Source organism: Symphalangus syndactylus, chromosome 3 (assembly GCF_028878055.3).
Source record: "Symphalangus syndactylus isolate Jambi chromosome 3, NHGRI_mSymSyn1-v2.1_pri, whole genome shotgun sequence".
NCBI lineage: Eukaryota > Metazoa > Chordata > Mammalia > Primates > Hylobatidae > Symphalangus > Symphalangus syndactylus.
Window position 1 is genome coordinate 66,222,531 of NC_072425.2, and position 25,924 is coordinate 66,248,454.

The window sequence follows — 25,924 nt, forward strand, 5'->3', positions numbered from 1 at the left end:
TTATATGTGTATGTTTAAGTCAGACATACAACCGGAATTTAAAAATAGTTTTCTAAGCAAATCGTGGGTTGCAGATTTTAAAAAGCTCAATTACCAGCTAATTGTAAATAAATGATTATCAGAAGCCCATGTGTTATCAATAGTATACGGCCAAAGATACAGAGAGAAACACATTTATTAATAAATAGTAATGATTAAAAAAAAGCAAAACAAGGCAAAGAAAGGAAGTGATCAATAAAGATATGAGAAGAAATCAATAAAAGGAAATTAATAGTTCTTTTTTCCTTTTAATTGTAATTTTATAGCTCCCCACTGCATCTGCCCCCCGACCCTTCCCTTCAATGATGATGTTTGCAGGTTTCAGGGGGACCAGGGAACAAAACTGGAGACTGGCAGCCCCACTATGCTGCCAGCCGGGGAGAGCAAGTCACAGTTACAAATTATCACAACAATTAGCACCTGTACTTGAGGGATCTGAAAATTGAGGAGGCCCCAGCTCCTCATTGTACAGGGGTCTATTTGGCAGTGACCTTGCTCTGGAGACGATGATATTCCCTCAGCCTGACGGAATTGATGTTGATGAACCTGATGGCATCAATTGGCTCATAATCACCCTGCACTTTCATGTTCATCAGCTCCTCGTTGTAGAGAGACAGTGTGTACTCCCGGCTGAGGATGTACACTTGGCCCTTGAGGACGGACACCTGCACTTTCCCTTCTACTCACTCCTGGAACTTGGCGACGCAGTGGCGGACAAACTCACACTCTGGGCTGTGCCAGAAACCAGCATACACCAGCTCAGCAAATTCCAAGCCCAGGCCTTGTTTTATTTTGAGCACTTCCAGGTCCATGGTGAAGGCCTCGATGTCTAAATGAGCATGGTAAAGGATGGTGCCTGCTGGGGTCTCCTAGATACCTTGGGACTTCATTCCAATGAAGCGGTTCTCCACGACGTCAGTATGGTCACACCCTGCTTGCCTGTGACTTCGTTTAGGTACATGAAGAGGAGGTACCAAGGTACCAAGGAGGTCTGGTGGATGGTGCCATCCTTGACGTTGATCACCTTCACAGGGAACCCTTTTTTGAACTAAATCTCGAGAATGCCAGGGGTGTTGGGGGCTTTGGCCAGGTCCTGGGTCTTTGTGTAGAGACCTGGAGGCGCTTAGTTCTTGGGGTTCTCCAGGATTCCAGCCTCACAGCTGATGTGCATGAGGTTCTGTTCCATGCTTCACGGGTTCTTGGAAGTGACCAGGATGAGAATCCCGTGTTGCTTTTGTGTATTCTTCCATCAGGTCATTGAAGGCCTTGAACCAGTTGCAGAACTCGGCATCCTCCAGGGAGCAATGACCTTTATCTGGGGGGGCCAGTGAGTAGCAGTTGAGTTCAAATCAGAACTGATCGGTCCCCTTTCCTGTGGCACCATGGGACACATACTTGGCCCCCTCCTGCTGGGCAATTTCCATTTGTTTGCAGGCAATGCAGGGCCTGGCAAGAGAGGTGCCCAGGAGGCAGTGGTCCTCATACAGTGCCCTGGACTGGATGGCCAGCCAGATGAACTCCTGCACAAACTCCCTGCTGGCATCCTCAATGAACACCTTTTTGGCCCCAAGCTTCAGTGCCTTCTTCCTGGCTTCCTCGAAGTCTTCCTTCTGGCCAATGTTGGCTAGGTAGGCAATTATATCATAGCCTTGTTCCTTCAGCCACACTAGGATGCAGGAAGTGTCCAGGCCCCACTGTAGGCCAGAACCATGGAGGCTTTGCTGGACATACTGTCTGGGATTGGAGGCACCAGTTGCCGGCATCTGGAATCTGTCTTCATGGTGCAGTGAACCACTCAGGCTTGGGCAGTGGTGGCAGGTGACAGAGCAGTGGAAATTAATAGTTCTTAAAAGAAAACTAAATGCTTATTCTTTGATGAGTATAATAAAACTAAATAGACAAACTTTGTTAAGATTGATCAAGAAAAAAAGGAAGAAGGGACACACACATAAACTCATTAGGAAGGGAAATAGAAAATAAATACAATCAAGAACATTTAAAAATTGAAAAGAATAATATGTTAAGCTTTATGAAAATAAATACTAAAATTTAGAGGAAACAGATGATTATCTAGAAAAATATTAATCACCAAAGAAAACAAAAGAAAGGCCACAAATAAAACTTCAAGATAGGCCAGGAGCGGTGGCTCATGCCTGTAATCCCAGCACTTGCGGAGCGCAAGGTGAGTGGATCACCTGAGGTCAGGAGTTCGAGACCAGCTTGGCCAACATGGTGAAACCACGTCTCTACTAAATACAAAAAGTTAGCCAGGCATGGTGTCACATGCCTGTAGTCCCAGCTACTCTGGAGGCTGAGGCAGGAGAATCACTTGAACCGGGCATAGGGAGGTTGCAGTGAGCCGAGGTCGTGCCACTGCACTCCAGCCTGGGCAACAAGAGTGAAACTCTGTCTCAAAAAAAAACAAAACAAAACAAAACAAAAAACAAAAAAAACCTTCATGATAATCAAAACTTCATCCTCTTTCTAATAAAAGGCCCCAGACATAAATGGTTTTATAGCTGAGTGCAAACAAATGTTCAGGAACCAGGTAACCCCTGTGTTTGTAAGCTCTCTCAGAACATTATTAAAAATATGAAGTTCCCCCAAATTATCCTGCAAGGCTGGCATAACGCTGCTACCAAAGCTCACAAAGACAATAGAATCAAAATAAACAAACAGAAATTAACAGAATAGTATGACTTATGAAAAGAGAGGCAAGAATTCTTAATAACTTTCTAGCAACTAAAGTATAGCAGAATATTTTTAAAAATGCTTCTAATTAAATAAGTAGATTTTCCACCATGAATTTAAGAATGGAAATCTAACAGTATAATTCATTACATTTTTTACCAATAGAAGTGAAATTTATGATTATCTCACTAGATACCTAGTAAACATTTGATAAAATTCAGTGCGATTCTTTTTTGTTTTATAAACTCTAAACAACCTGGAGGAAAAGAAAACTTCAGGCTGCGTTATCTGAAAGCAGATGCTGAAACAGCGTTCAATGTGCAAGATATTTACTAGGATTCACTCCCTGTGGAAGGGAGAAGGAAGCAGGATTTGGCAGAAAGAGAGAGAGAGCTCATCAGCGGTGTCCTGCACTGAACCTCTAAAATCTGGCTTTTATACACCTGCCTCAATCAATAATTGGATGCTCAGCACTGCAGGAAGGGCGTACTCTTGGCTGAGGCAGCTCCCTGCAGTTGAGGAAAACCCCGAAGGAATTATAGCAGCAAGTCATTCCTTGAAAGGGGATGGGCAGTGCATCTCCTACCCATCACAACTCGATTAAAAAAAAAAAAAGCACCTTAGAATAGCCTCTAGTAAAGGTAGACGTATTGATCGCTAACACCACTACTACTCATCGTAGAAAATCATAGACAATGAAATAAAGCAGAAAAGAAAACTAGTATGAGGTATACACATTGGAAAATAGGAGACAAAATTATTATTTGCAGGCAATATGACTGCATGTACAGAAAACCAAACCCCCAAAAATTGAACTTTTATTTGTTCCACAAGATATACAGAATACAAAATCAACAGACAAAACTTTTCTAAGTAGCTTTTCTAAATACCCACACCCCCAATTATCATCTGAAAAAAATAATTATTAAGTGGATTAAATGAAGTTTTTCAAAAAAGTTTTAAAAACATTTTGTTAATATGGTAAATGAACTAATATGGACCCCTCTCCCTCGACCACAAGCACATTGAACTGCTGGATAAAATATGGGTTAAAAAAAAAGTCAATACTTAACAGCACAAAACGAAGAGGAAATTCTCCAGAGAGCTCAGATGGAATACAGTTTCTAGAGGCTACAAGCACCCACCAGCCTAGAGGAGCTACAATATGATGTGAACGGCCACCATAGCACAACTCCCATGGGGATCAGATTTCCCTAGATTTGAACAAGAAAACAGCCTTGTTGAGAAGGATAAATTCTAGATAAAACTAGGATTCTGGAAGGGCTGCCACTTCTGGACAAGGAGAACAGAAAAAAACTATGTCCCTGGTTCTGGGTGACCAAAAGAGCACTTGACCCTGTGAGCCTCCAGGTAGAAATTAAACATGTCTACTGTAAGAAATCAAAGCCCTACATTTAGACCACGCATAGGATGGAATAAAAATGTATATTACACATTCAGTATGGCATTCCTCACGTTGAAATGTTAGTATAAAAACAGGTTTCAGGCCAGGCGTGGTAGATCACACCTGTAATCCCAGCACTTTGAGAGGCTGAAGTGGGTGGATCACCTGAGGTCAGGAGTTTGAGACTGGCCTGGCCAACATGGTGAAATCCCACCTCTACTAAAAATACAAAATTAGCCAGACATAGTGGCGCATGCCTGTAGTCCCAGCTACTCGGGAAGCCGAGGCAGTAGAATCACTTAAACCCGGCAGGTGGGGGTTGCAGTGAGCCGAGATCATGCCATTGCACTCCAGCCTGGGCAACAAGAACAAAACTCCATCTCAGAAAAACAAATAAATAAAACAGGTTTTGGATTAGGGAAACCTCAGCTGAAGTAAACATTTAAACAAACATAATAAAAACACAGACCACTTTTATGGCTCTGTGTTTATAAAATTCCCACCAGGGAAAACAATTGCTATGCTCGTTATAAGAAAATTACGTGCCTCATGGGGAAGTGATCAACTCTGAGACAGTCAAAAGATAATGTAGAAGGATTATGACCCTAAGAATGTAAGTAATAAAATAATCTGAACCATTACTTAAAAGAAGTATTTATTAATATTTATATAGTTTGATTTTTCTAAAGGAATAAATGCTATAATAAATACTCTTGATTGTTTACCAAACAGCTATTTCTCCCAATTTCTGCCTTATCACAGATGTTATTATACTTTTGTTTAGATTTTAAAGCAGCTAGAGCTTCAGGGGAGGTTGGGTTCCTGTCCAGTCAGAGGAGACAGATCGTGATTGGTGTAAATCAGTCATGGTAATTCCATCTCCTTATAACTTAAGAACAGTGTGCGGCACAATTGTAGTCAACAAGACATGAGGGAAAAGTCTGTGAAGTTTATGGAAAAGTCTTCTTGGTTCATATACAGGGACATTTGAAGTGATATCCTCTTTCCGCCACTAGACAATCTATGTGAGGATGAGGTGCTTGGAGCTGCTGCTGCAGCTATCTTGTGAACCATGAGGGGAAAGGCCCAAGGCACAGCCAAATATTAAGGATGGAGAACAGAAAGATGGAAAGACCCTGAGTCCTTGATGATATAATTGATCCACTGAATTTAACTACTCTGGAGCTGCCCTATCTTTGAAATTTTTATTGTGTGGAGTAAACTTCTTATAGTTTAAATAATTTGCACTTGGTCTTTTATTACTTACAGCCCAGATCAAACCAACTGATAAATTGTACCAGGAAAAAGAGGATATTGGGGCCAAGATGTGGGGGAAAGAACTGGCAATGTTTGAAAAGGACCAAATAATACTTATAGAAATGAAAAATGTGAAGTGTTGAAGTTATAAACTTGTTGGGCAGCTTAAACATCTGATTACTCACAACTGAAGTGACAACTAGGTAAACAGAGGACAGATCTGAGAATTCACACAAAATGCAGCCTAAAATAAAAGAAATATGAAAGACAGTCGTAAACCGACAGATAGAAGGAAAAGGTCTAACTCACATCTAAGTTCTCCAAAGGAAGAAAATAAAGAGAATAATGAGGCAATACTTACTTATTTAATAATGGGAAATTTTCAATAATTAATGAAACACATCTATTTCCAGATGAGAGGGAAATAATGAATCCTAGGCAGGATAAAAATACATATGGCTACATCATATGTATTTTGGCTACATCATAGTAAAAGATAAAATACATAAAGATGACTTGGAAGGATTAAACTAATTCTCAAGTAAATTGCCTGCCTTTCAGAATAGAGCTCAAAACCCTGTTAAGGAATCAACAAAATCCAGATACTCAAGAAAATAGCAGCTAAAATCCAGCATACAATACAAAATTTCTACTCATGTGAAGAAGTAGGAAGGTTTGAACCATATCTAGGACAAAAATCAATAAAGTTTGAAGAAATTGCCGAGAACAGCTCGGTCATAGAGACCTTAACGCAGTGGCACTAGAGGAATTAAAGACACACACACAGAAAAATACTATGTGAAGTGGAAAATCAGGGGTCTCACAGCCTTCAGAGCTGAGAGCCTTGAACAGAGATTTACCCACATATTTATTGACAGTAAGCCAGTGATAAGCATTGTTTCTATAGATTATAGATTAACTGAAAGTATTCCTTATGGGGGAAGCAAAGGGATGGGCCGAAATAAAGGGATAGATCTGGCTAGTTATCTGCAGCAGGAACACGTCCTTAAGGCACAATTCACTCATGCTATTGTTTGTGGTTTAGGAACACCTTTAAGCAGTTTTCCGCCCTGGATGGGCCACGTGTTCCTTGCCCTCATTCCGGTAAACCCACAACCTTCAGCGCAGGCATCATGGCCATCACCAACATGTAAGCAGAGAAAACAGTTTATTTTTTACTCTTTTTAAAAACATTTTACTTATTTATTTATTTTTTTTTACTTGACAAATAGTAATGATGATAGATAGATAGATATAGATATAGATAGATGGATAGATATAGTGGGGTATAATATGATGTTTACATGTGAATATAATGTGATATGATTAAATCAGGCTAATTAACACATCTGTCACCTCACCAGCTTACTATTTTTTTTGTGTGGTGAGAACATTTAAAATCTACTCTTCTAGCAATTTCGAAATATATGACACATTATTATTAACTCTAGTCACCATGCTGCATAAGAGATCACTAAAATTTATTCCTCCAGTGTAACTGAAACTTTGCACTCTTTAACCAACCTCTCCCCTTTCCCCATCTTCACCCCAGTCTCTGGTGACCACCATTCTACTCTCTGCTTCTATGAATTTGACTTTTTTAGATTTCCCATGAAAATAAGACCAAGTATGTGTCTTTCTGTATCTGGATTATTTCACTTATCATAATTTCCTCTAGGTTCGTATGTGCTTGCAAATGACAAAATTTCTTTTTAAGGCTGAATAGTGTTCCATTATGTGTATATATCATATTATCTTTATATATTCATCTATTGATGGGTATTTAGATTGCTTCCACATCTTGGCTATTGTGAATAATGCTGCAGAGAACATGGAACTGTAGATATCTCTTTGACATTCTAATTTCAGTTCCTTTGACTATATATATATATACCCAGAAGTGGGATTGCTGGATCACATGGTAATTCTATTGCTAGTTTTTTAAGAACACTCATGCTGTTTTCCAAAATGGCTGCACTAATTTAATTCTCACCAGCAGTGCCAGGGTTCCCTTTTCTCCACATCCTTGCTAACACTTATTATCTTTCATCTTTTTTATGATAGCTGTTCATTCTAACAGGTGTGAGGTTATACCTCATTATGGATTTAAATTGCATTTCTCTAGTGATTAATGAAGTTGAGCATGTTTTCATATATTTGTTGGGTATTTGTATGTCTTCCTTTCAGAAATGTCTATTCAGGTCTTTTGCCCATTTTTTTACTGGGTTATTTGTTTTCTTGCTATTGAGTATTGAATTGAGTTTCTTGCATATTTGGTATATTAGTTGCTTTTTACTCTTAACAGTGTCTTTGGATGAACACAAGTTCTTAAGTTTAATATGGTCCAATCATCAATATTTTCATTTATAAATTGTAGTTTTTGCCCACCTCAAGTTCATGAAACTGTTTTGTTTTACAACAGTTATCATTTTATGTGTTATAGTTCCTGAGTGCTTAATTTTCATTCTCAATATTCTCATGTTCCCAAGATACTTGCTGGAACACCAGCAATAATGTACACATGCCTGGTAACTGGAAGAAATGGAGTGGGAGGGACAAAATGGTATACCAAGACATCTACCTATATTTGAAGCATCTGTCCCAGAAATCTCTCCTGTCAATGTCTGTATATAGTCTACATTACATGACCATAGCAAGCAGCAACAGAGCTTTTTAAAATTTCAGTTAAAGGTATTGCTCTCTTAAATAAAACTTGCTTCTATTATTAAAGATGGGAGGAATGAATATTGGTGGAGACTTCTGGCTGTTTACTGAAATCCAATCTTACCTTTTCCTTGGCACATGGCTGCTTAGCTAACGGTTATTTTCCTACCATATTTTATTGTTTTCTATGGTCTTGTCATTAAGTTCTGGCCATTGTAATGTGAATGGAAGTGGTGTGTGCAACATTGGCTTTACTTAGTTAAAATAAAATCTTTTACCTTGGTAATTTCCTTTTCTTCTTCCTGTGAACTATAATATAGATATGCCTGCAACCCAGCTAAGAAGATGCATTTGAGGAAAACCCTTTAAAGATGGAAAATAATTAAGATGAAAGGAAAATTGGTTTTCTCATGTAACAAAATAATGCCAGATCCCTACCTCATACCATCTAAAAATATAAATGCCAGAGGGATCAAAGATATGAAACGTGATAAAACAAAATTTCAAAAACTTTTAGAAAAAAATCTTTATGGTCTCTGGATCAGAAGAGATTTCTAAATAAAATACAGAAACAAAAGAGAAAAGATTGAAAATTTTGACAACATTGAACTTCAAAACTGCTTGATGATGGAGGAAAATATAAACAAATTTAAAAGACAAGATAGACTTGTGGCTAATCTCTAATATGCAAACTATTTTTACCCATTGACAAAAATTAAATTGCCTAAATAGAAATATAGACAAATATTTGCACAATCAATTTAGAGACAAGAAAATTCTAAATGGCCAAGGAACAGAAGAAGTTAGCTTGGTCTTGCTGTTGATCAGGAAATACCAATTAAAGCACCAAGGTATTTTTCCTCATAACAAAGATTGTAAGGACTGCAAATATCCAATGCTGTCACATAACAAGAAAACAACCTCACTATAAATAGAGAAATCATTGCATAAATTGGCAAAGATTCGTGCTACAAGATATTATGCAGTTATTAACAGAATGAGGTAGCTTCATATTTAGAGATCTGTTTCTGATCTTTTTAAATGAAAAAAGCCTAGTACAACATAACAAGCATAGAATGATATTATTTTTATAAAATCAGATGACCCTCCTTCTTGTAAGCAAGCAAAACAAACCTCTGTAAATGTGTGTAAAAGAAAAACATTGGTTGATATTAAGTGGGACCATTTACTAAGGCAATTCCTGCATTACAGTATGAGAGCTTTCAAGCAGCTGTGAGCAATGCACTTTTTGGCTATTGGCATTGCTATCCCATTTACTTGTTTTTCATTATTTATAAAACCTAATATACAAGTTTTGGCTTTTATGGTAATACCATTCCCAAGGGCACATTGATAAAACAGATGAGGCCTTAGCCAAGCGACATGCACAGGCTTGGATGTTGTTAGTGCTTCTTTGATATTTGTATAAGTGCTTCTAAAACCTTTCAGCAGAGTCAGTGGGCAAAAATGTGCTGTCTGTGCCCGTTCATATCCAAATCTTCAAAAGTTGAATCTGCTGAGAATTTTGTTCTCAAAATCATTTTTATGTTATTCTGAAGTTGCAATAAACCAGCTTTTTAAAAAGGCTATTAATCTATGAGGCAGAATCTGCCATGTAGCCAAATCACTTTCTTTCAGTATGTTTGACACTTGGGTAGAAACATTAACTTGTTCATGCCATTTAGGATACTATTATTTAGTGCACCAGTAATGGCTAAATGCTTCTCTGGGCAACACTTACTCCCAGGGAGATTCTTGAGAAGAACAGAATTCATTATGTTCACTGATGCTGTGATATTAGGAATCAACAGAGAAACACAGCAATCACAGGGAGATACACAAACCAGGGAAGGACAAGGACACGGGCCGCATAATACAATAGAAAATACGCTCTGCTTGCTGGGGCTGGAGACCTGTACTGTAGACCCAGCTGTGCCATTAGTTGTCTAACTCCCTAAGCTGTCATTTTCCCATCCAGGAAAAAGGAGCTTGTCTTAGATGGTGGTTTTTTAGGTAATGTTTCTCTAATTCGTAGGCTTCTCGGGGGTGACTGTGGGAGATGTACATTAGTACGTTAGAAGTACTAATGAAGATGGGGCACTAATCTCAGGCCTGGTGAAACCAGAACAGCTCTGCCTGTCTTTGTTTTTTTGTTTTGTTTGGGACAGAGTCTCATTCTGTCATCCAGGCTGAAGTACAGTGGCTCGATCTCGGCTCACTGCAACCTCCACCTCCTGAGTTCAAGTGATTCTTCTGCCTCAGCCTCCCGAGTAGCTGGGATTACAGTCGCCCACCACAACACCCGGCTAGTTTTTGGATTTTTAGTAGAAACGGGGTTTCACAATGTTGGCCAGCCTGGTCTCAAACTCCTGACCTCATGCGATCCACCCCCCGCTTGGCCTCCCAAAGTGCTGGGATTACAGACGTGAGCCACCGTGTCTGGACTTTTGTTTTTTATATTAGTGTTCTATGTAACATTTGGTATGAAATAAAGTTTGAAAACCCCTACACCAGATTATTTACTTGCTCTCAAGCAGTCCTCAAAATTCTGTGGTTTTAAGTACAGATGGAAGATATTACTGTGGACTTTCTTTAATGGACAGTCTTTACTTTGTCAACAGGAATGTTTCCCAAAGTACATTCTTTGGAACTGTGTTTGGTGTTAATAGAAAAAAGGGGGAGGGGGCTATTATGTAGACAAATATGTCTCATAAAATCTTCATCGCAGGACTTCTCAGTCCAATGTGACGGGATCCCTTAAGCACTTTTCCCCATATTTCTTTGCACTTTATGTTTTTGATCTGATTCCCACTGAGCTCCATCTTCCCACACTTTTCCACTATGATCCTAGGAAGCTGGAAGTTAGGACTTCTACTTGTGAATTTGGATGCTGGATGGGGGACCACAATTCAGTCCATGCCAGGAGTCATTTGTTACTGGGACATAGCCTAGTGTCTCCTCATATACCATCTACGTGCTTGTAGACACCAATATTTGGATATATATATTTGGATACAAATATATTAGCAAGTCCTGTAATATTTATCTTTTAAAGAGCTCTATAAAATGTTCAACATCGGCTGGGTGCGGTGGCTCACGCCTGTAATCCTAGCACTTTGGGAGGCCGAGGTGGGCAGATCACCTGAGGTCAGGAATTTGACACCAGCCTGGCCAACATGACAAAACCCTGTCTCTACTAAAAATACAAAAAATTAGCCAGGAGTGGTGGTGGGTGCCTGTAATCCCAGCTACTCAGGAGGCTGAGGCAGGACAATCACTTGAACCTGGAAGGCAGAGGTTGCAGTGAGCCGAGATCACGCCACTGCACTCCAGCCCAGGGAATAGAGCAAGACTCTGTCAATAAATAAATAAGTAAATGTCGTTTTCTGTGGGAACTTCCAGATCCCTGGTGAACACTGCTCCCTTGAGTATTGAGAATAGATTTGAAAAGAGTGAGGAAAGAAAAAAAACAAAAACCAGTGCATCAAGTATAAGCCTGATTACTTCTCCAAAGTGGGCTGGACAGATTCCATGTCAGATCACTGGGGTAGGGCTTCCAGGTATGCCAACAGGCTGTGGCTCCTCTGACTATGTCAATAGAGGAAGTTCAGGATTCCAACAGCCACCTGGCAACACCAGTGTTTTCTCTGGAGTAATCTGATCCTGCCATAACATAAGCAAGTAGCAACAATAACTAAAGCCAATGCAGATACAAAGACTCTGGAAGGAAACACAGCAAAATGCTAACTATTGTTTTCTCTAAGAAGGAGTTTTGCTTCTTTTGTTTGTAAAACTTTCTGAATTGTATGACTTTTTTCTTTTTCTTTTCTTTTCTTTTGAACAATAATAGGTTTCTGTTTTAAATCAGACAAATAAAGGTATCTCAAATTTGGAAGGCAATCGCTGTCACCCAACTCAATGTAGAGAATGGGTAATATGATGATTTAGCTTAACCAGAAAGAAAATTTCTTGATTAGCTAGTAAATAAAAACAAAATAGAAAAGTGGGCATTAATCAGCCCATTTTATTAGCATTGATTATTAGATTGCTGTGTTCATTACAAGGCTGTACACTATAAGCTTATCATGGATATAGTGAAAAGTTTCTATGGCTTCAAGGTACAGAACCTCTGACTAAAATGGCTTAAATCGGCCGGGCGCAGTGGCTCACGCCTGTAATCCCAGCACTTTGGCAGGCCGAGGCGGGCGGATCACGAGGTCAGGAGATCGAGACCACCCTGGCTAACACGGTGAAACCCCGTCTCTACTAAAAATACAAAAAATTAGCCGGGCGTGGTGGCGGGCGCCTGTAGTTCCAGCTACTTGGGAGGCCGAGGCAGGAGAATGGCGTCAACCCAGGAGGTGGAGCTTGCAGTGAGCCAAGATAGCGCCACTGCACTCCGGCCTGGGCGAAAGAGCGAGACTCCTTCTCAAACATAAAAAAAAAAAAAAAAAAAAAAAAAAAAAAAAAAAGGCTTAAATCATAGAGGTTTATTCTCACATAACCAGAATGTGCAGGTAAGTAGCACTAGCTTCAGCTTCTCTGCTTTTCTTTTGGCCTGTCCTCATGGCCTCAAGACAGCTGTTGTAGTTCCAAGCCTCATGCTTCTGTCAGGGAAAAAACCAAGAAGAAGGGGAGGGCTTCTACGTTATTGAAGAAGAAAATCGTTCCTAGAAGCTTTCCTAGCACATTCCTCTCAGTTCTCATTGGCCAGAATTGGGTCACTTGCCCATTCTCTGACAGCAAGGGATGTTGGGAAACAGTATCTGGCATCTTCCATCTGTGATAAAAAGCGGTCTCTTCCCACTAAGGGTCATCGTGAGCACAAAGAGCAGAGAACTTGGAGGAGAGAATCCAGAGATAAATATATCCACAAATATTAAGTCCTTTATAAAATCTTTTATTAGCATCTGAAATTTCTTAGCCTGAGTAAAAGAAAACTAAAGATCAGATTAATAACATCCTTCAACAGTATGACATTTTTATATCACAGTTATCTGCTCACTATCATATGCAAAGGATGATTCTCAATGCTTTAAAAAAATATGAAAGTGTGGTAAGGGAAGGAAAAATACCTACTACATGCTTACTCTAAGTGAGGCACTGTAGTAGGTGATTTAAATATATTATTTCAATTACTCCTTTAAGGGAGCTACTGGATTTATTTTATAGATGAGGAAATGGAAGTCTCAGGGAACTACAGCATTTTTGCCACTTTCCCTTCCTGGGACTTTACACCTCATACCAATTCTACAACTAGCAAGACCTCTTCTAGGAAAAAAAAAAAAATTACACAGGTATACACGGAATATGACTAAGTAAAACTGTGAGTTTATGCATTGATAAAAGATAGTGGAGGTAAATACGAATGATCCCAAAGCTGGTTAGGCTTTGATTATTTTCCCTTTAAATTTTCTTTCTTTTTTTTTTTTTTTTTTTTATGTTTTTAGTAGAGACGGAGTTTCACCGTGTTAGCCAAGATGGTCTCGATCTCCTGACCTCGTGATCCGCCTGCCTCGGCCTCCCAAAGTGCTGGGATTACAGGCGTGAGCCACTGCGCCCGGCTCCCTTTAAATTTTCTTAATCCAGGCTGGGCATGGTGGCTCATGCCTGTAATCTCACCACTTTGGGAGGCTGAAGTGGGCAGATCACTTGAGGTCAGGAGTTCGAGACCAGCCTGGCCAACATGGTGAAACCTTGTCTCTACTAAAAATACTAACAAACAAAAAATCAACTGGGCATCGTGGCACACACCTGTAATCCCCGCTACTTGGGAGGCTGAGGCAGGAGAATCACTTGAACCCAGGAATCAGAGGTTGCAGTGAGCCAAGATCACGCCGCTGCACTCCAGACTGGGTGACAGAGTGAGACTCCATCTCATAAATAAATAAATATTCTTAACCTTAATGATGTTTTAAGAGCTTGTTTGGAGGTTCTAGCAAGGAAGTACAGCTACTTGGACACCCTTGACAGAACAGTCCTCTTCTATGGAGGAAGGATCTGATCAATCCCAGGGCTTTGGTTGGGATGCACCTGGAGCAGTGAGGTAGAAAGGGGACACCCACCTAGCTAGCCAGATCAGCTGAATCAACCCTGCCAATCAATGAGGTGACAGATGTCACAGCCAGATTGCCCTCACAACCCTTAATGGTGTTTTCAAAGTTGAATGAGCTTTTGAAAGTTTTTGTATAGGTCCAAGCTAAGATGTAAAAGCACTGGAGTACTATGCAGCCATAAAAAAGATGAGTTTGTGTCCTTTGCAGGGACATGAATGAAGCTGGAAACCATCATTCTCAGCAAACTATCACAAAGACAGAAAACCAAACACCGCATGGTCTCACTCATAGGTGGGAATTGAACAATGAGAACACTTGGACACAGGGCGGGGAACATCACACACTGGGACCTGTCATGTGGTGGGGAGCTGGGGGAGGGATAACATTAGGAGAAACACCTAATGTAAATGACGAGTTGATGGGTGCAGCAAACCAACATGGCACGTGTATACCTATGTATCAAACCTGCACCTTGTGCACTTTTACCCTAGAACTTAAAGTATAATAATTAAAAAAAAAAAGATGTAAAAGCACTGTGCTTGGCTAATTGTGAATAGTTCATTTCCATATTTATGTTGTTTCAATGGTTTAAAAATAGGAGTTGTCACCTTATATATATTATGTTCTTATATTCATTAGCATGTGATATGTCCCATTATTAATACTTTAAATTAGTTTAGTGAACAGTTTAAAGATATACTTTTTGCCCAGATAAGTACAGTTGTTTAAAAGGTTGAAGTATGTTATTTTTCCTCTTAAAAATGTATTCATGTAAATTATAGAAACTTTGTAATTAGAAAGAAAAATAATCATCCATTTCTTACATGATATGAAGACACTGAATTTATCCAGAATTTTATTTTTATTTTTTATAAAAGACTTTACTTTTTTAATAAAATAAAACATCTATAATGTTTATAAAAACAGCCATCTACTCCCCACACCTCTACTTCCCAATTTTTGTTCCCCAGGGGCAATTCTAAATTTAAATTTTTGTCTTCTATTTAAAAAAAAAAAGGTTAGATATTATCTGTTGACTTTCTCCTACGGAAGACGAAAGTTCACACCTTTGTTTCTTCCCTGCCCCTTGCCTCCCAAAGGTGCACTTCTCCTCCCTCAATTATCCCAACAGAATTATATCACAACTCATTCCATAAGTATATTATTATGACTGTGCAAATAATATTCACAACTAAGCCATGAAATTAACTTTGATTACATTTTCTTTATTGTACAACTTTTTGTATTACACAGTGTAAATATTTTCCTTGATTTTCTGCTTGCTTCATGTTCTATGTTATTAAAAATTTATTCTCAAATTATATGAAAGAGGCAAAATCTGAATTTAATTAATTACATCAGGAAAATCTATCCACTTCTTTTCCTTTACTCTTTTCTTTTCCTTATTTTGTTGTTTTTTGGAGTCACCCTTCCTGAAGCCCTTTGTCCTCCACCTCCAATCTACTCTCTGGTCTCCTTTCAATTGATATTTGGGATGGGTATAAAATTCTAGGTTGAAAAGTCACTTTCCCTTAGAATTTTGAAGCCATAGTTTTATTGTTTTCTAGCTGCCTTCTAATTCCCATTTGTATGTATGGACCTGATTTTTCTCTCTGAAAGCTTTTAGAATTGTAGTTCTACCCCTGATAATCTAAAACTTTGTGATGATATCTTTTGTTGTGGAACACATTTTTCATCTATTATGCTGGGCACCCAGTTGCCCTTTCACTCTGAATTTCTATCCTTCAGTTCTGGAAATTATTTGGATAATTCCTTAATAATTTTCTCCTCTTTACTTTCTCTGTTCTCTCTTTCTAGAATTTCTGTTAGATGTAAATGTCTGATCTTCCTGTCTGATCTTCTAATTTTCTTATCTTTTCTTTTCCTTTCCATCTCATTGTCTTTCTGTTCTAATTTCCAGAAGATATCCTCACCTATTCTGCAGCCATTCTATTGACTTTTACATATCAGCTATTATATCTTTAAATTGAGTACAGCAACCTGACCCACTTTTGAATGTAATAACTTTTCTCATATCTCTGAGGATGTTAATGATTTGGAGTCTTCTGGTTTTGGTACTGACTACTTTTGGTGTTTCTTTTTATTCCCATTTGATCTGGTCTCTATGCTTAATTGCAGTGGTTGTTGTCAAATGGCTGGTGATTCTTGGCTTTCCAAACATGTCAATATGTGAAGGTCTCAAAAGCTGACTGGAAACTCTTTGTGAAAGTGGGTGATGGGCTTTGCTAGAAGACAGCCTGGCTGTTCTGTGAGGGAATCTCCACTTGTCAATATCTTAGGCCTTTTTTCATAAGCCAGAATAGAGAGGAATTCAGCCTTCAGTCTTAAAAAAGTATATGATCTGACAAGCTGTGTTCTTGGAGATAAGTAGAAGAAAATAGAACAGGAGTGATCTTTCAGTCACTTAACAGCTCTCTTTTTCTACTATGACCCATTCAATAAATTATCTGAATACCTTGACTTCCTCTAGTTTAACTTTCTTCTCAATAAATCTTGTCTTTTACTAGGGATTGTCTCCTGACTGTGAAGGTAGCAAGGATACATAAACGGTCTAAATGCTTTTAAAATAGACTTTTAAGCAATTCTGAACCTCTGCCATCAAAGATGATCAGCTTTATCAATTCCTCAGTCTTTATAGAGTGTGGAGGCATGAACTGGCCTCCTTCTTATTTCTCCCTTATTTCCTCAGCTTTCTCTGGTTTTTCAATTCAGTTACTCTTGTCTATCTGCTTTCCAGAATCTAAAATTTAAATGAAGCCTCTCATCTTCTAGCATCTCTAACCACATTTTCTTTGACTTCTTGGTTTATTGTTTGTTTGTTTTTAAACAACTATTTTATTGTTATTTTGCTCTGGGTTCAGGAGGCAGCACAGGAAAATGCTTGCATTCAGTTTATAATATTTAACTAGAAGTCTCATCTAATATTCCATATGCTTTTGAGTTTGGTTTACACAGTTTTAATCATATTGAGGAATACAATTTAGTGTCCTGCTTTTAAAATGTATCATTTATCATAAGCATTTCCCAAGATAATATGTCAATACTTTTTGAACACTAGGATGATATTTATAAAATTCATTCTTATTTCAAGTATATAGCTAGTCTAGTCTCTAATAAGCCACTGTGTTCTCTCTCTCTCTCTCTCTCTCTCTCTCTCTGTGTGTGTGTGTGTGTGTGTGTGTGTGTGTGTGTGTGTGTGTGTGTGTGTTTTACATATGCACAATGGTCTGGGAAATGCTACCAAATCACTTGAATATAGCCACTGAGTTACAGAATATCAAATAATAATCTCACATCTGTCATATAGTATCATGGAAATAATGTTCATGTTCCTTGAAGAGGGAGAAATGAATTTCAGTTCATTAAGCATTAGGGAAAAAAGTGATCTCTTATCTAAGAAAAAAACCTCACACTCAATAATTAAAATCACTCATGAACTTGTCCTTAATTATATGGGAATGGTGAAACCTACTAATTTCACTACTTTGCCCAAACACATGGAGAGCTTTCCATACATTGAACATATTTCTGAGTTTGAGCAAAAAAAATTGAAAGACAGACTAAAGGCCCTGTTTGGTTTTTAAAATATCCAAATTAACACCTAGGATGCTTAAATATCAGTATCGATTATGTGTGTGTGGCAAGAGGTGTAAAGGTTGCTGGTCTTAGGTGCTTTAAAAAGAAAACTGTATACTTTTGTACCCACTTTAGTTTTCTGCTCTGACTACTTTCTGTACCCCAATCTTCCAATCCGCCTGTCAGCATTTGGTCCTTTCACATTTGATATATAGGACACACACAACCAGATACTTTTTAATACAGACGTACACATTCCTTTTCTATAAATTTTGTATACATTCCCAGAAGGAGTCAATATGTGTCTGATATAAAATTATGGTCATGGAAAATCTAATGCAGCTTTCAAATCATTAAGACTCACAAAATTCTAATCAATAATAGAAGCATGGGCCCTGTTTATATTTACCAGATGCTGGAAAACAACTGCTTCCACTCCTGTTTTCCTCCATTTACATTAACAAACCATCTTTCCTAAAGCCTGAGACTTTTCCTCCTAATCAAGGGGGTGATGGCTGTTGGCATTGTTGCCTGTATTTTGCTGCCTTACTCTTGCCACGTAATATAATAAAGGGCAAGGGTTCTGAGGAAAATAACAGATAATCATTATTCAACTATGTCTTCAAGGATGACACATTGCTATCTAGAAAGAGATTTATTCCATACTAAAGCTATTTACATATGTCTATTCCATCAGTAAATATCAGTAAAATGAATTCGGAAGCCATTTGGATGAAATTAAATAAAGAGACAAATAGGGTAAATGTTATAAGAGAATATATTTTATTCTCTGCCTCAAAATGGTTCCTCATTAAACTGCCTCAAAAATGCTTCCCTCGTGCAGATTACAAAATTGGACTAGAGACAAGATATAAAAAGGATGGGGAGCTTCTCGCGAGCAGACAGATGTCTGCTCAATGTCCCATTCTTCTAAAAACAGAGCACTGGTAAATCCTGCCCTGATAATCACTTTCTTTCAAAGTGGGCTGTGGAAGAAGTGAGGGCAAAGACTAACTTGGACCTAATTCTTAAGAACAAGGAAAACATTATCGTGAAGTAGAATGATAGAATTCTGAGTACTATCAGTGTGAAGAGTATCAGGATGAAGGATGGGAAAGCTGAGAAATAATCATGCATATCCCTTAAAACTGTAAGAAAGTAGTTTTAAAAATACAGAAAAAAAGATAAATGCCCAGAGAACAAGGGATTCTATAAATAAATTTTTTTCTCTCTAATCTGGAATGTTTTTAATGCAAAAGAAAGTTCTTAAATATACTTGATGGTATAGAAAGCCAATTGTGAGTTTATACTTTAAAAGAATACGTGGCCAGGCGTGGTGGCTCACGCCTGTAATCCCAGCACTTTGGGAGGCCAAGGCGGGCAGATCACGAAGTCAGGAGATCGAGACCACCCTGGTTAACACGGTGAAACCCCGTCTCTACTAAAAATACAAAAAATTAGGCAGGCATGGACTACATGGCTGCTGCCTGTAGTCCCAGCTACTTGGGAGGCCGAGGCAGGAGAATGGCGTGAACCCAAGAGGCGGAGCTTGCACTGAGCCAAGATCTCACCACCACACTCCAGCCTGGGCGACACAGCGAGACTCCGTCTCAAAAAAAAAAAAAAGAATACGTACGGAAGTTATGTTCCTTATAATGCTTGAATTCTAGGAAGGTTAGACATAGATTAGTACATAATTGCAGTAGCTAAACTTCTTAGGTTAGGAGTTTTTACTACTTATTAGAATATCCTGCTCATTTTTTCTTCTAGCCATGAGGCACTAAGAGTCTGCAATTAACCTTTCACCACAAACAACTAGAAAGATGAATGAAATTTAGGAAATACCTATATTCAGACATTAAACAAAAGTAGCAATGAATTTTAATTCCTGAAAAAAGAGAAATAAAAGAAGTGAACCCTACCACTGTCTAGGTTTTTTCTCTCCTGGGATAGGTCTTGAACTGTGACACAGAAAGAGTTTCACAATCTTCAGAAATTAAGGAGACAGAGATTACATTTCAGGCAACTAGAATTTGTTGGACAGAGTACCCAAGAGGACAGATATACGCAGAGAATAAACTCTATAAATTCACATAGATGTTTCCTCACATTTTGATAAAATATTTATCTGTGGAAGTATATGATGAGAGCCCATGGAGCTGGGAAAGAACAACTCTGGAGGAAGAAACAATTACTGGGGTGCTGTAAGATGAACAATCCCGAGACTCACACATAATTCTTAGTGTTTTTTACAACCAAACTGGAGAGACACCCCTGAGTACATTTAGTACCACTCAGATGCACCTCAGAAATGGGATGAAAGAAATTAGTTCCAGAAAAAGGCTCTTCCAGACCCACTCTGAAAGAGTGGATCTTAAAACAGCCTCAAAAAGTTCAAGCCAAACTGCCAATAACCTATCTATCAGCAAGGAAATATTCAACATTTTTAAAGGAATACAACATTCAGCCTTAACAATATAAAATTTACCATGTCCAGCATCCAATCAAAATTACTAGACATACAAGGAAGCCCAAAAATGGGACATGTGTAACCAGGAGAAAAATTATTTACTAAAAATAGACTCATAAATGGTAGAGATAATATATTTAACAGAGTGGAAGATTAAAATAGCTATTATAAATGATCAATGTTAAAAAAGGTAACATACAAACATGATTAGGAGATAAATTGATAATACTAAAAAAAAATGAGGCCAGGCACAGTGGCTCACACCTGTAATCCCAGCACTTTGGGAGGCTGAGGTGGGCGGATCATCTGAGGTCTGGAGTTCAAGACTAGCCTGACCAGCATGGAGAAACCCCATCTCTACTAAAAATACAAAATCAGCTGGGCATGGTGGAGCGTACCTGTAATCCAGTTACTCAGGAGGCTGAGGCAGGAGAATCACTTGAACCCAGGAGGCAGATGTTGCAGTGAGTGGAGATCATGCCATTACACTCTAGCCTGGGCAACAAAAGTGAAACTCCGTCTCAAAAAATAAATAAATAAAACAACTATAAATAAAATCAAATAAAAAATCACATTGAAAAATATATTAGATAAAATTAATGGATTATAGACATTGCAGAAGAAAATCAGTGAACTTGAACGCAAGCAAGTTTTTTGGAGCACAGAGAGTACAGAGAAGAAAAAAGTACCAGGAAAAAAATGCACAGAGCATCAATGAGCCCTGGAAAATATAAAAAAGATGAACATATATATATATATATATATGTAATTGGATTCCAAAAAGAAGAGGAATGGAAAAGGAAGAAAAAATATTGAAAGAAACTTTAGTCAAAATATTTCCAAACTATGAAAACTAAAAACTATAATTTTAATAACATCAATGGATAGCAAACAGAATAAGGAAAACTACCCTGAGGCACATCAGAATCAAATTGCTGAAAACAAATGATAAAGAAAAAAAATCCAAAAAGCTGCTTTAGAATAAAAAAGACTTTGTATGTACCAAGGATCAAAGATAAGAATGACCTCAAAATATTTCCTCATATGTTTTGCAAGCCAGGAAACACTGTAGCAACATATTTAAAACAAAGCATAACACTGTCAACTGAGATTCTATAACCAGTGAAAATATCTTTCCAAAATGAAAACAAAATAAAGGATGTTTCAGAAAAACAAAAGCTGAGATAATTCACTGCCATTTGTGAGGCTCTTGCTATATTCAGGAAGTTGTATGATATTTGAAGGTAAAATGTGACAAGATAAATATTTTATCGTAAACCCTAGAACAAACCTAAAAACATAAAACAAAATGTTATGTTTAATAATCCAATAGTGGAAATAAAGTGGAATCATAAAAATACTAAACAAAAATGTGCTGCCAAGAGAAGGCTGGAAAAGAGGGAAGAAATAAGGAACATATTCAAAAAGAATACAAATAACAAGATGGTAGATTTCAGTACAATCATATAATAAAATGTAAATGATTTTAAAACTTCAGTTGCAAATCAGAGATTTTAGACTCCATAAAAAAGTAATATCCAATAATAGATATCTACATAAAAACTACTTTAAGTATAAATATACAAATAAATTAAAGGCAAAAATTTGGCAGAAGATAAACCATATAAACACTAATGAAAAGAAATTTGCAGTGGCTATATTAATATGAAAGTACATTTCGAACAAAGATAATTCTGGCGATAGGAAGGAACATTTTATAATGATAAAGGGATCAAATCAACATAAATACTTACTAATATTAATGACTATGCACCTACAGTTACAGCCTTAAACGATGTGAATGAGAAACTGACAGACCTGAAAGAAAAATAAACAAATCCACAATTTTATTGGATATTTTCATAATTAAGTAATAAAACAAGTAAAATATCAAAAAGGCTATAGGAGAACACTATTAACAACTTGACCTAATTGACATTCATAGACTATTCTACTCAATGACGGGAGAATATGTATTATTTTCAAATCAGATGGAACATTCACCAGGAAATAACATTTCCTGGGCCATGACACAGGCTTAAAATTTTTTTAAAGATTGATATCATACAATGCATATTCTCTGACTACAAAGCACTAAACTAAAAATCAATAAAAGAATGATAGCTTTAAAATTATCTGGAAATAAAACAACACCCTTTTACTAACCTATGGTTCAAAGAAGAAATCACAAGGGAAATTAGCAAATATTCTGAACTGAATATTAACAGATGCAACATACCAAAATGTATGCAATACAGTTAAAACCCTGTTAAAGGAAAATTTTAGCATGAAATACTGATATTAGAATAGAAAAAAAGGGTCAAATGGTATTTCTAGTTCTAGATCCCTGAGGAATCGCCACACTGACTTCCACAATGGTTGAACTAGTTTACAGTCCCACCAACAGTGTAAAAGTGTTCCTATTTCTCCACATCCTCTCCAGCACCTGTTGTTTCCTGAATTTTTAATGATGGCCATTCTAACTGGTGTGAGATGGTATCTCACTGTGGTTTTGATTTGCATTTCTCTGATGGCCAGTGATGATGAGCATTTTTTCATGTGTTTTTTTGCTGCATAAATGTCTTCTTTTGAGAAGTGTCTGTTCATGTCCTTTGCCCACTTTTTGATGGGGTTGTTTGTTTTTTGACCCAGCCATCCCATTACTGGGTATATACCCAAAGGACTATAAATCATGCTGCTATAAAGACACATGCACACGTATGTTTATTGCGGCACTATTCACAATAGCAAAAAGTTGGAACCAACCCAAATGTCCAACAACGATAGACTGGATTAAGAAAATGTGGCACATATACACCATGGAATACTATGCAGCCATAAAAAATGATGAGTTCATGTCCTTTGTAGGGTCATGGATGAAACTGGAAAACATCATTCTCAGTACACTATCGCAAGGACAAAAAACCAAACACCACATGTTCTCACTCATAGGTGGGAATTGAACAATGAGAACTCATGGACACAGGAAGGGGAACATCACACTCCGGGGACTGTTGTGGGGTGGGGGGAGGGGGAGGGACAGCATTAGGAGATATACCTAATGCTAAATGACGAGTTAATGGGTGCAGGAAATCAACATGGCACATGGATACATATGTAACAAACTTGCACATTGTGCACATGTACCCTAAAACCTAAAGTATAATAATAAAAAAAAAGAAAAATCTTTTCTCCCCCATTTCCAGCCAACTCTGCCAAATACACTGAGTAAGACTCCAGTATGCTTTTTTTTTTTTTTAAACTATGTGACCTTCATCCTTAACATTTACTTAAAATCTAGGCTTGGGCTCATTACTAAAGCCTAAAGAATGGGATCCTCTCAGATGGAAATTGGTTTTAGGATTCAGAGAGAACTAGGCAATTTCCTCAACGTGGGCCCAGGAATAGAAAAATCAGAGGTGATCTCATGGAGCAGACACTCAGGAAAATGCAGGTGAAACCGACTGGGCAAGTTCTCTAAGATTTTTCCTTTTTCTAATCTAGTAGAACTTTTTTGAGGGGCAGTTATATTCAGTCTATTCTGAGAGATAGCCAAGCACCCTTACTGTAAACTCTCAATCTTGGTTAAGTTAGCTCAGGTTGGTTTCTATGACTTGCAATCAGGAAATCCTAAATAATCCAAGTGCCAGTTTGGGCCTAATAACTGCAGACATCCATGGGATGGGGGCCTAGACAGAAGCATGTGAGGGGACCCCTATTCCCAGCTCTCAACTCACCCCTAACATGCCCAGAAATGACTGGAGAGACCTTTGGGGAGGTCAAGAGGTCTTACAGGAGCACGTGGGCAAGATGGGTCAGAGAAATTTGAGTTATTATGGTAAATGCGACCTTATTTATCCTCACAGCCTTCAGAGGCCTGAGGAAATTTGAGTTACAGAGAGATAGATGAAAAAAAAATTGCAAGAATCTGTGACAACAGTGCCAGGCAGACTAAAACCCAGAATGAACTGGGGTTTCCAAAAAGTGCTAAAGAAAAAAAGTCACTTCAGGAAGAAACACAAGACAAATTAAATCCTCTGGCAGTGTACTATGAAATGGCTGGCCACGATGAAAAATCAATAAATCGATCAAAAAGTTTTTCAGGAAGAAGCTTCATGAGCCAAAAAGGAAGGCCTCTGATCCAGCTGCTAATAGGAGAGGAAAAGGAAGCAGAACACAATTATTCTTTGTCAAGCCTGACCTAAACCTGGTCAAGCTATAGCAGGCCCAGACTCCACAATGGATTGGTTCTGTGATGGGATGAGGAGAAGGAGAAATGCTGGAAAGCCTGGCTTGGAGAGAATCCAGGAGGTCAATACACTAGACAGCAACTCCGTCCTAGCCAATGACTCAGAAGCTTCTTGTCCCTATGCAGTGACACATATATCCTGATAGAGAAGCAGACATGTCCTGATAGGCACACATACCTGATAAAGAGCTACGTATTTCCAGATAGCAACAACACATATGGTGAACTTAATGATCATCCTTGAATACTCACATCTTAGAGAGGACAATATTTTTCTGCACCATTGATTCGAGGCCAATCCATGAGATTTGCTCCAGCCAGTGAAGTGTAAGCAGAAGTGGCATGCATCATTTCCAGACAGTCACTTTTAGACCTGTTGCGTGGTTTGCTATTTCTCCCTTTTCTCAACCACAAGACTGGTAATGTTCTAGATAGAGGCCTATCCATCAGCCTGTGTCCCAGGGTGAAAGGAATATGAGCAGAGCTGCAACAATTTGTAATAATCATGAAATGTAGTGAGAAATAAATCTTTGTTACAAGGCATTGCAATTTGGGAGATTATTTGTTACTGAAGCATAACCTAGTGTATTAGTCCATTTTCACACTGCTATAAAGATACTACCTGAGACTGGGTAATGTACAAGTAAAAGAGATTTAATTGACTCACACTTCCTCACGGCTGGGGAGGCCTCAGAAAACTTAAAGTCATGGCAGAAGGCAAAGGAGAAGCAAGTACCTTCTTCGCAAGGCAGCAGGAGGAGAGAGAGTGCAGGGGAAATGCCAGACACTTATCAAACAACCAGATCTCGTGAGAACTCACTCACTATCATGAGAACGGCATGGAGGAAACCTTCCCCATGATCCAATCACCTCCCACCAGGTCCCTCCCTAGACATGTGGGGATTACAATTCAAGATGAGATTTGGGTGGGGATATAGCCAAACCATATCACCTAGCCTCTCCTGGCTCTTACAACCTGCAAAATCAATAGCACAGTGATGAGAATAGAGCATTTCTCATTACCAAGAGGAATCTACAGGCTTCAGGGGATGGCCGTGAAAGTGTATTACAGGAAGTACTGGGGCAGCCCATCGGAATTTCAGGAGTAAGATACATGTGAGAATTTGTTTGTAAAAGCACAGCCTCAGAGATCCCCTGAATAGCAAATATATTATTTATTTTTACCCCAACTGGAAAAATAATGGGCTGATGAAGTCAAATAAAACAGAGGTTATATTATATTACTCAAAAGGATTTGGGGAGATTTGAGATTTTGTTTATTTTGCTTTGTTTTTTAGCTAGTTTTTGGGCCAAAAGGAGATAAAGTAAAGATTAACGTCACTTAATTGAGGAAGAAGATAAATGGTGACAGATTGTGAGAAACAAACTCACCCGTTTAAAACCAAAGAGTGGACTCAGAGACCCAGAGAACAGTGAAAGTGAGACTTTTAATGACAGTTTTTCAAGACTGGGTGTTTGACGGGCAGGCATACCCA

General features: G+C 38.3%; 1 pseudogene; it reads right to left on the bottom strand.

Moving 5' to 3' along the window:
- Positions 1 to 441: 441 nt before the first annotated feature.
- LOC129478333 (argininosuccinate synthase-like) lies at positions 442 to 24,812 on the bottom strand (annotated as a pseudogene).
- Between the last annotated feature and the right edge of the window lie 1,112 nt (positions 24,813 to 25,924).